This window comes from Pteropus alecto, unplaced genomic scaffold, assembly GCF_000325575.1.
Source record: "Pteropus alecto unplaced genomic scaffold, ASM32557v1 scaffold339, whole genome shotgun sequence".
In the NCBI taxonomy this organism is placed as follows: Eukaryota; Metazoa; Chordata; class Mammalia; order Chiroptera; family Pteropodidae; genus Pteropus; species Pteropus alecto.
In genome coordinates this window covers 80,954-97,954 of record NW_006442509.1, presented here as the reverse complement: position 1 = coordinate 97,954, position 17,001 = coordinate 80,954, and the positions used below count along the sequence as shown (strand labels likewise).

Sequence of the window (17,001 nt, the reverse complement as noted above, 5' to 3'; positions counted from 1 at the left end):
AATAGTTTAAATTCAAGAGCAGGCGGGAACACAGGAAAAGGATGGGAAACGGCGATGACCGTGATCAAGTTGAAGGCCCAAGGATATCAGTGATCGCGAGAAGTATACGCGGCAGTTAAAAATCCAGCCATCTGCTAAATTTACAGGAGACGAACACAACTAAAACAGTACGTTGCAGAGAGATGGGAACTAGGTCACACACGCACGCACACACGCACGCACACACATGCACACGCACACACGCACGCACACACGCACACAAACACACACGCACGCATACACGCGCGCTGCACACGCGCACACGCACACATGCCCGCACACACGCACACAAACACGCACGCACGCATACACGCACGCACACACGCTGCACACGCGCACACGCACACATGCCCGCACATGCGCACACACATGCACACGCACACACACGCACGCAGACACATGCACACACGTATACACACGCGCACACTGGAGTAACGGGATGAATGAGGCTGTAAAACAGGCCTGAAGGCAAGAGATCTTAGGGAGGTGAAGAAGGTAGGGACGCAGCAAGTGGCTCCGTTTGCTAACGGTCCAAAGCCGTGCCCACGACAGAGCTGGGGACACGCCTGAGCCACCAAGAAGACCCAGGGATGAGCCGCGAGGTATTCGCCTGCAGGAAGTTGCCTAAGCAGGCAGGGTGACAGCACACCACGTGAGCATCCAGTGCGGTGACAACCAGCACATGGGACGGCAGGGCGGGAGGTGGGAGCGGAGCAGTGGGTGACAGCGTGGGCGAGGGAAGCTCGGGGGCCACGAGGCGGGGGAGCGGGTGCTGGGGAAGGCGAGTGGGGGGCGGGGCTTCGGCGTGGTTTACTGCTGTCTCTCTCAGGAGAGAAACGACAGACACCATCCAAAAGGCAGGACGACGGGTCTGACGGGAAGCTGTTCACGTCGGGTTCACAGCAGGTAGCCGCTGAAGCAGAGCGCACACCGCCCCAGCCAGGAGGTCACCACCCCAAAACGAAGCGCAGCGCAGAACACCCGGAAAGGCACAGAGCGGGCCTCTGGCCCTGCGACGTGTCGGTCAACAGACACACACGGGACACACTTCCTCTGTGACCCTGCAAACGCTCACACGCCAACAGCGCCCACCGAACCCCTGGGTCCCGTCCATCAACAGAAACACAGAACGCAGAGCCTGACAAACGAGACCCCCTCTGCTGGCCACCAGGAAACGCGCGGCCGAAGCGAGTCGGCCGGGCCGAAAACGATTCATAAATGCATATTGGGGGGATGCACAAAAAAGAGGGTTCGAACTCTCGATATCGGACGATGACATATCAGGCCACGTGACACGAAATGAGACAAAGTGGAAACATTTATAACGCAAGCAACTAAAACTCATAAAGAAGACAGAAAATCTCTGTGCCGAATGGCCCAGCCGCACATTTCATGAAGCAGAAATGGCAGCGGCGCCCCAGAAAGCAATCAGAGCGTGACGGTGGCAGCCCTGCCAGTCCGAGGGAGAACAAGGGGTCGGGAACTAAGAACCGAGGCCGTGGCCGTGAGGACAGAAGCAGGGCGCCCCACGGCAAGAGTGGACACGCCTTCCGGTCGCCGCTGCGAGTGTGCGTGAGCAGTGCCCGAACGCTAAGCGACGAGATTGTCGACAAAGTCCAGGCAGTAGTTAAAGCATGAACACTATTCCCTAGAAATTCACAATAAAAGCCGAGAAGAGAAGGGACTTCCCGCAAACGTCGACATTCAGGGGTTTCCGGCCAGGGGAAGTAGAAACCGAGCCTGCAGAATTTCTAGAAAACATAATGAACAGTGTAATTTTCTCGCACAGGGTACACCGACGGCAGGGGTTCTCAGCCGCGGCACTCCTACCATTCTGGACGGGCCGCGTCGGCATGGTGGGGCTGGGCTGTGCGGTGGGGTACTCAGCAGCATCCCTGGCTTCTACCCCCCAGAGGCCAGTAGCGACCACCCCACCACCACCACCAACCACCAGCTGTATCCACCAAAAACCTCTGACATTGCCCAGCGTCCCCGGCTGAGAACCACAGTAAACACGGCTCACGAAAACGGAGGTTCTTTGGAGTCTTCAATAATTTTTTAAGAGTGTAAAGAGACCAAAAGTTTGAGAACCACTGTTCTTTACTTATAAATATGAATACAAAAATTTCTTTAAAAATTAGCAAACAGAACCTAATAGCACATTAAAGAGACCGTGCACCGTGACCAAGTACGGTTTGTTCCACGAATGTCAGGATGATTTTATGGGAGGAAATCTATTAAGAAAATTCACTATATTTCTTTAACAAGAACGCTGGGGTTTAACAAAATCCAACCTCACTTCCTGATTAAAAACACTCCATAAAGTAGAGGCGATTTAAAGTATTATATACACTCATGCGCCCTCCCGAAGGTGACACTCTCAGCCCTAAGTCGGCATCGCTTTCACGGAGAAATTCTGGAGCCCTTCCAGAAAACAGCAGAAACACAAAATGCCATCACTTTACCAAACATAGGCACAAACAGAGGTGGAATAGTCCTAATAAATACATGTTAGCAAACTGGTTCCAGCCATGTAGTTAAAGATAAACAAAAACAACCATGACCAAATTTAGTTTATACCGGGACGCAGGAATGGTTTCCTACAGAAAGTCAATTACTCTAATAATTGACAATAAGAAAAAAGAAGAAAAACAACCCTATTCCAGGGGCTTCAGGCAGAGGATGAAGAACGGCACTCAGGAGAGACAAGGAAGAGAGCTAAGGGCCGCTTAAAATGAGAAGGGGCTACAGGTGCGCGGCTGCGGCTTGTGTGCCAGGCACGCTGGGGCTGGCTGCGTGGCCTGGGCACCCCACTCGGCGGGGCCACGGGAGCAGGACCGTCCCTCCCGGCTCAAGCCTGTGTTTCCGCGGATTCACCTGCTAACTTCACGCGGAAGCGAGCAAGACAGAGCCACAGGCAGTGCCCGGAGCTGGGCCAGGAGGACGTCCCCGGGGCTGAAAAGGGTCCCTCTGCGGCCCGGCTCGCCGCTCCCTCCTGCTGCACGGACAGCTCACGGGGCTACCCATGACGCTGCTCCCGGGGCCTGTCCCCACACTCCTGCTTCAACCAGAGCCCTCGGCACAGAGCCAAGCCGACGGCACACGACGTGGCATCTGGTGCTCAGAGGCACGGCCGCTCAATGGCTCCGATTTTTAGTTCTAGACACCAAGAGATAAGGAGTTGCCGGGCGGGCAGGGTCTGAGACAAGACGGTGCCCCAACACGGTGGCCTCGTGGCCAGGCAGAGTCCGAGGGCGGGGGCACGGCTGTCGGTGGCCGAGCCTACACGCCGGATGCTTGGAGGGAGGCGGCTCTGCTGGTGGCCAGTGCACAGAGGCACGCGCACCCGCGTGCACACGGCCCCTTCTGTGCAGCCCAGCGGGAGGAAGACAGCGTGGAGCACTCCAGAGACACACTCCCTGGTGGGAAAGGAACCTGGCCCAGGCCACCGTCTGCAAGGACCCTCCCCGGCACCCCTGCAAACTCACCGACACCCCGGCCAGGGACAGAGCCAGACAGCTGATCCCTAGCAGCAGGAGGCAGAGTCCACCTTCCAGCAGGGCGGCCCCTGGGCAGGGCGGGGCGTGCTGACGCCACAGCTCCAAGGCCATCGTCTGTCACCCTCTTCACGACCCCAGCCGGCCTCGCGTGCGGGAACAGGCGTGGTAACTCCGCCGGCTTTGCGAGGCACACACACATCTAAGTCTCAAAGGCAAAGCAGTCTTCACAAAGTGCTTGCTCATCGGGGCTTGAGGACCGTCACCGTGCTTCGCAGCCGTGTGTGCACGTGTGTGCCCGTGCACGTAGCCATGCACGCTCCATGGGACACGCATAAAATAGCAAGTTGCATTTACGAAACAAGGTAGATCTGTGTGTCTGAAAAGACCAGACGGCTCGCGTCAGGCCGCGCGGGTATGCCAGGGCACGTGCGTGTGTCCCAAGCCGTGTGCGTGCCGGTCTGCTCTCCCGTGTGCCCGGGCTCCAGGAGGCAGACCGCACACTGCTCACAGGAGGTCCCGCCAGGGAGCGTGGGGTCTGGGCTGCGGGAGGGGAGGAGACTTTGGTGACTTATTAGATTTGGTCGTCTTGAAGTTTTACGAACGTGTGTATCGCTTTCACAGCTTATGTTTGTGTTCGAGAAAGGAATTACCTCGCTGCTCGTGAAGGCCCCACCCTTCGTCTCCCGGGCCTTACAGCAGCCTGATCAACCACCCTGAACGCCGATGTGTGTTTTAAGGAAAAAGGCTTACAATGCAGGACTCTGCCTTCCTTACACACGAGCGGGCGGGTCGAAGTCCGAGCCCCTGGCCCTGCCCCCACACCACGTCCAGAATGGGGACCCCTCAGAGCCACCCGCTCATGGGGCCTCTCTCAGTGACCGCAGCTCAGGTGCAGCCGCCCCCCTGAGCCCAAGGAGGTGGCCTTGGACTAAGGCCGGCAGGGCCTGGGCCGGCACGGCGGGGTGAGCGGTGTGGAGCGGCCTCACCCAGAGCCTCGGCACACTGCGCAGGGGCGCGGGACCAGGCACAGTCCCCAGAAGAGGCGGAGAGAGACCCCTCCGACCCATAGCGCTGCAGGATCCACCAAACGGGGGGGGCCAGTGGTCGGGGCGTTGCCTGTGCTCAGCACGAAAGACCAAAACATCGCGGGCCAGCTCCGCCTCCTTTAGTCCTGGTCACCCTGGAACCCGCCCTGCACCCTCCTGCTCCCCGCGGGGACCTGGCCCCACAGGGTGACTGCCAGATTCTGCAGGGAGGCGGACGACTTCCCGGGGGCTGAGAAGGGTCCCTCGCACCCCATCCTGCCACGCCCTCCTGCTGCAGAGAGCGAGATGCACGGCCAGCCTGGAGGGGAGGCCGGGCCTCGCACACGGCGCAGAGGGAGGAGAGAGGCCCGTTCCAACGTCGGTGCACGAGGAGGAGGAAGGAAACCTTAAAACCATCTCAGAACGGCCAGAAAAACCAGTGGAAGACTGCAGGAACGGGCCACGCAGCAGAGGCCACCCGGTCTCCTGTGTGTCAGCAAAGGGGTGACGAGTGAAGGGCTGCACGGCCCGCCCAGGGGCCTGGCGGCCACCTCGGCATGGTTCCCAGGCGTGCTGGGGTCCCAGAGCCCCGTGGTCTGCAGAACCAGCCGGGACAGCAAGTGCTCCCTGCTGCAGAGCTGGCTCGCCGCACGACAGGACAGCAGCACGACGAACGCAGGGCGCCAGGACGGACGCGCCCGCCCTCGGGGCTCAGCAGGGGCCCCCGGCACGAGCACGGGCCGAACGCGCACCCCCGGCCCGCGTCCTCCTCTGTGCGGCGCAGATAGTAAGGTTCGCCCCGCGTGGGCGGGAAGAGAGCCAGACGGTGAGGGGCTCAGAAAGCGCTCAGCCCGGAGCCCACACGCACGACGACGACAGTAAACGTCTCCCAGAGTTACGGCCACCGTGACACGCGACCTCCCGGCCGCCTGTGTCATTTTAGCCGTCCCAGAGCTGCACGCACACCACGTTCGCGGTTTGGGTCTCCATTTCTCTGATGACCTGGTGGCACGTCGTTTCGGGTGTGCACCAGACGTCACGTTTGAGAGGCGCGGTTTCGTCACAAACAGGCGTCCGCTTCACCTCGGCGTTGCTGAGCGCCAGCGCGCGGGGCGGGGGGCGCAGCACGGTGTCATCCGGCCGGTGTCGCTGTGTCTGTCCTGCCTCTGGAGGGACGTGAGTCCTATGCCTGGAACTGTGCAGATGTGAGCTCCTCGGACTGGGTGCCCCGGGGCTGTCGCTGGTCCTGAAGAGTGCGATGTCTCCCGCTTGTCATTCTCCGCTTCCCGTCTTCGTCCCGGCCCTCGGGGGTGGTGGAACGCTGAGGCCCGCACCCCAGATGACCACGCTGATTCTCGTCTGCAACCTCCCCAAACTGTTTTTTCAGGAGAGGGCCAGCTGACGGCCTGCGACCCTCAGCCACTCTCCCCAGAAGCAAAGCACCGTGGAGGCCACGCGTGTGCTGTGTGCGACGCAATGTGCCTCGCAGATCACGAGGCTCCTGGTGCCGCCCACGGCCCTATGCGGCTGCCGCAGGCTGCACCTTGGGGCTCCGTACCCCAGCCGGGGAGAGTCCTCTGAGCCCCACCAGAGTCCACGGCCAGTTAATAATCACGAGGAGAGGAATACGCTGAGAGCTCAACTTAGGATACAATATAGCTTGATTTTCTTTTGCCCACAATAGTACCTCGCAACAATTTAACGGTCGAAACCATAAGCTGTGTATTAAATCAATAACGAGCAAAAAAAAAGCAAACAAACTTCTGTTGATTCGGAATGCTGGAGAGGAGAGGCCTCGTCCGCGGGGAGCTGGTCCGCGGGGAGCTGCTGCGTGTGTATTTATGCTCCCAGTTGTCATATCAGCGCTCGTAATAAAGCACTTAATTCTAAAGCGACACTAAGGGTTACTTCAACCTGAACGCGAAGGGGGTGCCGCAGCGGCCGGTTCACGCATTTAAGCAACATCGTTCTAAACAAGTCGCGACTATAAACATACAACGTAGGAGGCTGGCATCGGGTGGCACCAGTTCTACACACGTCCCCAAACGTTTGTCCCCAAACAGCAGCGATCGGCACACTGTTAGCGGTGACTGCCACACAGGGGCGGCACCTGCGAGCTATAACCGTGACTCTGGACGCGATGTCTGGGCCCTGCTCTTTACAGGACAGATGACTCCAACTCCAAAGCAGCAGCAGCAAGAGGCTGTCGGGTGGAGCTCTGATCACGTGAAGGGACCTGTCACTCACGCATTGACGGACCCCGAGGGCGAGCGTGGGTGCAGGTGAGAGGTGGGCAGCACGGAGCCCAAAAAGCCGGGACACAGGAGGCCGGGACACCGCAGGACAGGACAGGGGGCCCCGGTACCTGCAGGCCACTCTGTGGGATGGGCCGGAGAACAGAGGCTCGATGAACAGGTACCCCTGCCACCCCCAATTTGGTGCCCTCCACCAAGCTGCTGGCTGTCACTGTGCTCCCAGGACCTGACCGCCGATGGCTAGCGAGGCCTCCTTCACCTGGCAAACATGCACACAGGCCTCGGGGTCACACGTCACCCCTGCACATCTAAACTGGACTGCTACATCCGTCTCAAAGAGGCTCAGGACTTAGGGGTCTGCTAACGAAAGCCGGTGCAGCCCTGCTGCACCCTGGGCCCCCGGCTCCTCCCTCCAGGAAAGAACAGAAGGGGAGGCCACGTGCCTAGTCCCCTTCAGCGGGGTTCCAGGGTTCTGGGCACATGGGAACCGCTTAGCAAATACCCTCAGGCTGGGAGAGAACGCCAAAGTGTTAAGGGTGGAAAATTTTCAAGTGAGCAAACTAACTAAGTCAGCTACAGGGAAGAAATATCTTCAGATACCAGAAGTTGTCCTATTTGCTTGTGTGTGGTTTAGCAGGTGTATTGTATAAGATATGAAGATGGCCAATGTCTGCTTCTGTGATCCATTTACTTGTTAATTAAGGGTGTTGTTCCGGGCAAAGATATGCTAACAGCCAACTTCCGCTTCTGTGATCTGCTGGCTTGTTCAGGAGACCACCAGGGTGTGGTCTTAGGCTTTATCAGCTGCCTCCTCTGAAAGCTCGGGGCTGATCTCCTCTAGCCCTGCGTGGTAGAGAGTCAGTCGCCGGCCGGCTAATAAAGGCTCATAATTAATCTCAATTGGCTCCGTGGGTCTCAGAATCGTTCGCGCCATAACAAAAGTATCTGTCCCTCTAAGCGAACCCGTCAGCACGCGCTAAAGCCCAACTGTAACCACGAGGTCCCTTCAATGTCACCGAAGCTGGCTCGGCCAGCCAGGCTCTCAAAGCAGATGGGACTTTTGCGTCTGCCAGGGAGTGCTGGGCGCAGATCACGGGGGTGAGACCCACTTCAGGGCCACTCCAGGGATCAATTGGCTACACGCGCACGTGCACACGCGCACGTGCACACGCGCATGTGCACACGCGCCCCCTTCAGGGCACCTCCTTCTCTAACTTACCGAGGCACAGGGTCGGCAGGGCCAGTGGGAGCGGTCGTCCTTAGGGGTCTCCAACTTGAAGGCCTGGAAGCGAAAGGCGCAAGACATGTACTTAGCGGGGAACACAGCGGCCGCACCCCTGCACGTCAGGGGAAGTGGTGACTGTGAATGAGCTTTATCTCCCCGTGAACGGAATATTTCACTAACTTGAGCAAACCCAGGGACGAGGCCCACGTCCGGTGAGGAGGCCCCACGGGTGGCTCACAAATGAACACACCCTGGGAGGACCACAAAGCACCCCACTCTCCCTGCAGGCTCCAAGGACAGCTGCAGGTGGCTGCCTTCCGCCCTCGGCCCCCGGCCCCGCAACACGCCAAGGCTTTGCACCGCTCAGCTCAGCAACAACACTGACCTCGTCTGCTCTCTCGCCCCATCCCAAAGCCACCAAAGCCTGCACCGGGCTCCTGAGCAAGCCAGCCGGTCCCCCCGCCAGCCCAGCCTCGGCCTATGACCAACGGGGAAAGCCCCGGCCGGCTGGCCACTTTCGGTCCTTGTTTTTGTCTGTTTTGAAATTGTGGCAGCCCTGCCCGGGGGTTGGGGGGTGGGGGTGAGGTGGGATAAGGTGGGGCTGGGGCAAATCGCCCCGAGTTGAGAAATACTGATTTAAAGAAATGTGCTGTGCTTCAGAAACTTAGACACAATAGGCTTTGACCGACTGCCCTGGCCACACAGACCCTTCCTTCCACATTTCTTGGCAATGACAGAAAGAGAAGCTAATGGAGAGGCATGGACTCTGCCGCCACCTGCAAATCCAGAGGCTTGGATCTAGAAAATTCCCGCTAGCATATCAGAAGCACGTGTTTTTTGATCGAGAGGTAAATGACAGTCTCGCTGGGGTGTGACACGGAGCGGCGCGTGTAGCGGGCTGTGTCACACCAAGGAACACTGAACTTGAGGACTCCCCTGCTTTTATAACGAGGGACCGCGAAGAACCAGAAGCTGTGAGACAAAATGATGCCAATCCCACCAATTCCCTTTTAATAATTTGGGCATTTTGTTATTTCCTTCTCTAGTTTAAAAGTGCACTATTTTTAGTGAAAAGCAAAAACATCATAGCTGGAAGCCAAAATTCAATTAGAACCCGTAAAAGCTAATTTTATTCTTCTGCTCATTAAAGTCATTAACTGTAAAAAATAACAATAAGATAAATAAAAAATAAAAATAAATTGTGGCATCGTATACATAGAGTTCACCATCTTAACCGTTCTTAAGCGTAGAGTTCAGCGGCCTCGAGCACATGCACAGTATGGCACAACCACGACCACCATCGTCTCCAGAACATTCCATCGGCCCAAAGCGGAATCTGCCCCCACTGAACGCTCACTGCCCAGCCCCCCTCCCCCAGCCCTGGCGCCGCCGTCTGCTCTCGCCTCTGGGAACATGACCCCTCTGCGGACCTCCTGGGAGCGGGCCCACACGGCGCTTGTCCTGGGCCAGACCTGTGTCCTGAGCGTGGCCTCCAGGTCCGTCCTGCTGGAGCAGGCGTCAGACGTCCCTCCTCCTGAAGACCGACTGGTGTTCCACTGTGTGGACGGAGCACAGTTTTCTTCTATAAGTCTCATGGTTTTAGCTTTCACATTTCACAGTTCTGTGACCCACTGGAGTTAATTTTTTATAATGGGACGAAGCAGGGCACAGGTACATTGTTTGCGCATAGGGGCGGCCGATCGCCCTGGCACCACGGGTTAAAAATACTATCGCTTCCTCACGGAGCAGCATCGGCCCTTCGGCTGGAAGCTGACGGGCGGCCGACTGGTGTGTGGGTCTGACTCTGGGCTCTGCCCAGGCCGCTGGTCCCCACGCACACCAATCTCCGGTCCCACGACGCGTGCAGATGGCCACTGCCACAGAGTCCTAAAACGAGGTTGTCTTTACCTTCTCAAAATTATTCTGGCTCTAGTTCTAGGTCCTTGGGTGTCCATGTAAATTTTAGAATAAGCCTGTAAATTTCTGCCAGAAACCCCTGCCGAGATGTTTTATTGTGACTGCACTCAACCTACCTATCCATTTTGGCAGAACTGACACGTTAGTGACGCCGGGCCTTCTGGTTCACGCACACGGTCGAGCCCCCCAATTACTTAGGTCTTTCTAAATTTCTCTTGGCACATTTTTGGTTATATTCATCTCTAGGAATTTCATATTTGTGAAGCTATTGTAAACGGTGTTTTGACAGCTTTCAATCGTTCAGTGTGAGGATACAGAAATAAGACGAGTTCTGTTCTGTGGCTCTGTCTCCTGCAAACCCACCAAACTCACCCGTTAGTCCTAGGAGCTTTTCCGTAGATTTCCCAGGATTTCCCGCATAATCATCGTGCCAGCGTGACCGAGACGGTTTCACGGCTCTTCCCCATCCGGGACGTCTTTGCGCCCTCTCTCTTGCCTCACGTTTCCAAGACAACGCTGAACCAGAGCGGGGAGGGCGGGTGCCCTCGCCTGGCCGCAGCCTCAGGACAGCGGCGTCCAGTCTTCGGCCCGCGCTGTGCCGTTAGCGACGGGCTTTCACAGACGCCTTCTGCGGGGCCGAGGCGGGCCTCTTCCACTCCAGTCTGCCGGGACTTTTTTTTTTTTTTTTTTTTACCGTGGATAAGTATTACGTTCGTCAAACGCTTTTTCCCCACCCTCGGCGTGGTCATGTGGCTTCTCCTTTTTTGTCTGTTAATACAGTGAATTATAATGATTTTGAATGTTAAACCAACCTTGCAATCCTGGGATAAATCCCACTTGGCTGTGACGCGGGGTGCTTCCTGCATATTGCTGGACTTGATTTGCTAAAACTTCCTAATTCGTGAAGGACAGTTCCTGAAGGACACTGGTCCACAGCCTGTCTGGTTTTGGTGTCAGGGAGATGCCGGCCTCACCGCATGAGTTGACACGCGTCCCCTCCCCGTTCCTGGAGGACTTTGCGTAGAGTTCGTATTATTTCTCCTTTGAATGTTTGATAGAATTCATCGGTGACGTCATCTGGGCCAAGAGTTTTCTTTGGTGGAAGGTTTTTATATACAAGTTCGATTTTTTATAAACAGGCTTATTTTGACTTTAATAAGTTTTAGTGATTTACATCTGTGCTGCAAAGTTTTCTGGCATGAAGTTTTTCATGACATCCCTTACCAGGATTTTAACGTCTGCAGGACGTGTAGTGACAGCTCTCCCGTTTCTAATTTTGGTAGTTTTTCTTCCTTTTCCTTTTTTAATTTTTCTGATAAATCTAACGAGGGGGCTTGTCCACTTTCATGGTCTTGACAAAGAACCAACTTTTGGTTTCATTGATTTTTTTCCTTTTGTTTATTTTCTGTTTTACCGATTTCTGCTCTTTGTTATTTCTTTCCTTTGTTTACTTTTTCTTAAGGTTAAAACTTAAATCATTGATTGGAGAACTCTTTTTATGTTCATATATAATCATTTTATGCTATGAATTTCGCCTGCATTTCACAAATTCTGATACAGTATGTTTTAACTTTCGCTCAAAATGTTGTGAATTCTTCCGACCCAGGGGCTATTTTAAAGTGTGTTTATTTAGTTTCCAAATATTTGGGTATTTCTCCAGCTATCTTTCCAATACTGGTTTCTAGTTTAATTTCTCCATTGGTCAGAGGAAAATGCTTTGTATGTTTTCAATCCTTTTGCATTTTCGAGATTTTTTCATGGCCCAGAATATGGTCTTTCTTGGTGAACGTTCCACGCGCATTTGCAAAGGATGCGTGTTCCGCTGTTGCTGGATGTAGCGTTCCGTAAACATCGACTGGGCCAGAACGGCCGAGTGAGGCCGCCGTTTGCTTTCCACACCTCTGCTGATGTCCCGTGTGCGTCTGCCAGCCGGTGGGGGAGGGGCGCTGGACTCGCCACCTCTAGCTGTGGATGACGACTTCTCCGTACAGTTCTATGGGTTTCTGCTCCACGTCTTCTGAAACTGTTATTAAGTGCACGCACACTTCGTACGTTATGTTCTCTGACGAACTGATCCCTGTAAAAGATCATCCTTATTCCTGGAAATGTTTCTCGTCCTGAAATCTAACTCGGCTGATAGTAGCTCACCCACTCGGGATGTGCTGATTCACGCCTGCAGGTGCACCTTTCCCAACCTTCTACTTTCCGCCTCTCTGTGCCTTTACGTTTAATGTGGATAGCACGTTTATGTAACTTTTTCTTTTTTTAATCTGATCTGACACTCTCTGACAAAATGCCTTTTATTTGGAGTTGTCAGGTTGTCCACATCTGATGTCATTGCCAATACGGTTGGATTTAAACCTACCATCTTTCTATGTGTCCTTTCTGGATTGGTTTGTTTGTTTGTTTGTTTGTTTGTTTGTTTTCTGTCTCCTCCTGGATTAGTGATTTTTTTTAATGATTCTATTTTATTTACATTATTGGCTTATTAGCTACACCTCTGTTTTTTGTTTTTTTTCTTTTAATGGTTGCTCTAGGGTTGACAATATTTATCTCTACTGCGTCACTGTCTGCCTTCCAACAACACATCGCATGCATTTTAAGAACTTGACAACAGTTTTCACATCCTCATTCCTACACTTTGTGCTGTCAAGCCTCGTCTCTACTTAGAAATTCCACGAGGCATCATTACGCTTACTTTGAAGAATACACTGTTTCGAAAGGGCTCTTTAAAACGGGAGGACAAAAGTCTTTAAGACGCACCTGCATTTCTGCGCACTTTTCTTCTGGACCCAAGTGACCGTGGGTGTCATTTCCCTCGTCACTGGAGAACGTCCTTTGCATTCCCTAGAGTGCAGGTGTGCCGCTGATAAATTCTTCCAGCTTTCGGATGTCTGAAAAAGAAATTTTTGTTTGTTTGTTTGTTTGCCTTTTCTTTGGCAGGACACTGTGTTGGCTACAGAACCGTAGGTGAAGCTTGTTTTTTCTTTCGAAATGTTAAAGATGTTTCTCCATCGCCTTCTGGATCGCATAGCTTCCGATGGAAAGTCTGCTGTGATTTCATCTTTGTCTCTCGGTACATAGTAGGTTTTTGCCTCTGGCTGCTTTTAAGATTTCCAGAAATTTGATTATGATGTGCATTGGTGTGGTTTTTACATGTTTCTTCTGCTCGGGATTTATTGAGCTTCCTGGAAATAAGTTTTCATTAAATATGGGAAATTTTTTAGTCATCTCTTTTCAAATACTTCCCATCACACACACCTCCTTTCTGGAATTCAATATCCCATGTGTCATTCTCCCTGCGATGGTCCTGCTAATGCTCTGCTCATTTTTTATTTTTTTTCCTTTTTTCTGTTTCATCTTAGAAAGTTTCTAGGGCTATGTCTTCAAGAATACTGATCTTGTCTCTGCAACATCTAAGCTATTAGGAGTCCCATCCAGCGGACTTTCCTCTCTAGGAGACAAATTTGGGTCTTTTTGCGTCTTCCATTTTCTCCTCATTTTGTTCATATTTTCTCTGTCATTGAACACAGGGAGCATGTTTATAATAGACGTTTTTAACATCCTCGTCTGCTAATTCCATCACCTGGACAAATATGGACCCACCTGGACCTGTGTCTAATGACTGATTTTTCTCCTCCCCTGGGTTAGATTTTCCCTCATGTGTAAGGGTCCTGGACATTGTGGATGCACCGCAGTCCTTCAGGTGTCGTCAGGCTTCGTTGGGGGCGGTAGTTAACTTACTTAGAATCAGTTTGATGCTTTCAGGACTTGCTGTGAACTCTGGTTAGGCGGGTCCTGAACAGGCTGGCACCTGGGAAACCGGCCTTCCGAGGGCCCACCCGCCCCCTCTGAATTGCGAGGTCTTTCCATCTGGCCGGTGAGAATGCGGACTTCGTTCCCAGCCCTGTGGGAACCGCGGGTGTTCTGCCTCTTCCGTCCCCGTGCTTCTCCCCTGACGCTGGTGGTATTTGCACACTCGTGCACACTCGTGCACAGATCAACACTCAGCCGAAGACCAGAGCGGCCCCGTCCGCAGCCCCTGGGGCTGCCCCTCGACCCGTCCTCTCCACAAGTTCCAGCCTTTGGGGAGTCCCTCAGCGCCAAACCATCTCCACTGGTCTTGGGCCCCCTCTCCCCTTGCTCAGCTGGACGCTGCGGGTGAGGAGCTGGGAGGCCAGGGGCTCCCTGTCCCCGGTCCGTCTCACGGGACCACCGGCCAGCGCTCCCCCTGTGCAGCACCTAAAATCTGTAGCCTCATGCCTTTGTATCTGGTTTGCCAGTTGCTCAAGGCAGGACGTGAAGTTCGGTGCCTGTCATCCCGTCACGGCCAGAAGTGGACGCTGGAGTCTCACGGTTTTCATCGGATGTTTCAACGATCCAAGTGGCATCGCTAATGGGTTTGACTGACACGTGTCGTCGGAATCGCTGAGCGTCGGCCGCCAGCGAAGCCCTGTCTACTGCACAGCTTATCTACAGCCACCTCTTGAAAAGCATTTATTTACCTTTTCTTTCTCCTTTCAGATCTCTTACTCTAGATGAAAGCATCTCATTAAAAGCACATTTGCTATGTGAGGATGCCGCCTAGGACGGTGTCCAGCCCATGCTGGCCCAGGATGCCCGGCCTGCGGCCCCTCAGCGCAGACCACACGAGGGCCGTGCCAGACGAGGCCCAGTGTGCTAAAAACAGCTTGAGACCCTTAAGGCCGTTCTGCTCCTCAGCTAATTACCTCTTTCCGATTCTTTCTGGAAGACCGAGAACATCACTGACACTCGGTCACGAACGGCTCATCCCTTCAAGTCCCCCCTTCTGCCAACCCTGCCCAGGGCTGGAGCAGAAGCAGCTGCATGGACGAGGTCATGCCCAGGCGTCTCCGGCGGGTGGGCAGGCGGGGGCGGGTGACAGTCCAGACGGGGCAGCACAGCACGAAGCAGGAAGGCGCGTCTCGGACCACGGCGGCGTCTCGTTCACGTGGCTGAGCACGCGTGGCAGCAGGTGGCGGGCCTTCCTCTTCTCAGTCAGCTGTCCCTTCCCAAGGCCTCGGTCACAACCAGCTCAGACTTGCCAGAGATCTTTCTACGTTCTGGACACAAGCCCCTTGTCCGATACGCGATTTGCAAATATTTTCTCCCATCCGTGGTTTGTCTTTTCTCTTTCTTGATGGCGTCTTTTGAAGCACAAAGGTTTTTCATTTTGATCTTAACAACAGCCAGAGAAAAGGCAGGTTACCTTCAAAGGAGAGACGGCCTGACAGTGACTTCTTAGCATTCAAAGGACGTCAGGGACCGTGCACCAGCTCGTGCCAGAAGGGCCTTCAGACCTGGATGTCGCCGACCAGCACACGCGTCGCTGACAGGGCCGGGGGCACTGAAAACGGCCCGGGCAAACAGCGGGGGTGGGGTCTGCCACCAGCGGCACCGAACCAGAGGCATCGCTAACGCACGGACACTCCAAGCGGGAAAAGGTGATCTCGGACGGGAAGCCAGAGATCCAGAGACCAGAGAAAGTGGCGAACGTGCCTGCGAGTCCAAAACCAAAACGGACACCAAAAACGCGGTCGCCAGGTTAAAAAATTACACTTGAACGACGTGTGGCCTGCAAGGGGGTCACGGTGGTCTCAGGTCTTGGATCACCCCCAAAGAGGGCGGTACTCGTTAGTTTTAGATCTGGGAGAAGAATGTTGCAATTTCTGGGGAAGCTGTCAAAGAACAGAAAGAGCCTCGAGGCTCCCGAGGACCAATCACCGACTCAAAAAGGGCAAGAAAGAAGGACAGGAGAAAACCACAGCAGATAATGAGACGATGGATTTAAACCCAAATCTATCGATAAGTGATTACATTTAAAGAAAACGAGATAAAGGCTCTCGCTAAAAAACTTTTTTTGTCAGACTTAAAAAAACTTGTCAAACTTCGACTAAAAAAAACTTTAATCATATGCTGTTTGTGAGGCACACCTAAGACGTAAAGATACAGAGAGGTTAAAAATCAAAGAGATGCACGGGGCAAATACTAACCAAACAGAACCGCTTCAACTCTGTGAATTTCAGACAAAGCAGACTTAAAGGCTAAAGGCACCAGAAGAGATAGAACATTCATGACGACAGATGCCTCGTGCAAAGGAAGATACAACTTAAAAACTGTCAGTAATGACATAGCTCCAACATATAAAGCAAAACTGATACAAGTGCAGAAATAAATAAATAGGCAAATCCACAGCGGTAACTGGAGATTCTAACGGACCCTTCTCGGTAACTGACAGGTGGATACAAGAAACCAGCAAGGACACGAGCGTCGGAAAGCACTTTCTAGAAAGGGCCAGATCGTCAGTATTGGAGATTTTTCAGGCCAAATGGTCTCTATCGCAACTGCTCAAGTCTGTCGCAGTGGGAAACAGCCACAGACAGTCATATACGTGACCGGGTGTGGCTGTGAGCCCATAAACCTTATTCAGAGAATCAGGCGGCAAGGCAGACTGGGCTGAGCTCTGTAGTTTGCCAAGCAAACACGGGAGGTTCGAAGAACACGCTGAACACACTCAGTGAACCGGCACGGCCGCCCCCACCGCCTGCGGTCCCACCTCTGCAGACACACGAGCGTGTCAAACTTCGCCCGCACGCTGGGCCAGAGAGAAAGGGTCGGTCGAGTGTGTTCTTTAACCACAATGCACTGAAGCTTAAAAAAAAAAGGCAGCGCGAGATATCCTGAAAAACACCCATATGTTTAGGAATTCAGAAGCTATCAACAATCGAGACATACATCAACTAAATATTAGAAAATATGCTCAGCAGAATAGTAACAGGCTGCAGTTAAAACGGCTCTTAAAGGGATCGACAGTCATAGCGAAGTGCGTAGGAAATCTTAAAAAGCCCAAAACCAATAGTGCAAAACATAACGCGAGAAATTAGAAAGACAAGTAAATTAAAAAGGAAGAAAATAATGTAAAAAGCAGAAATTAATACAACGAACACATACAGAAAGTCACAAAGTTGGTTCTTTGAAAGGACTGATAAGGAAAGGAGATGGTGTGTTGATGAGAGATC

At 53.6% G+C, this 17,001-nt stretch overlaps 1 protein-coding gene across 1 annotated transcript in view; it reads right to left on the bottom strand.

The window, feature by feature from the left end:
* The window catches only part of AGPAT3 (1-acylglycerol-3-phosphate O-acyltransferase 3), a 72,735-nt gene that overhangs the window by 54,373 nt on the left and 1,361 nt on the right, over nucleotides 1-17,001 (bottom strand). The window contains exon 2 of the mRNA XM_015597638.2: nucleotides 8,039-8,101. The gene's annotated coding sequence lies outside the window, so the exon portion shown is untranslated. The remainder of the gene's footprint in view (nucleotides 1-8,038; nucleotides 8,102-17,001) is intronic.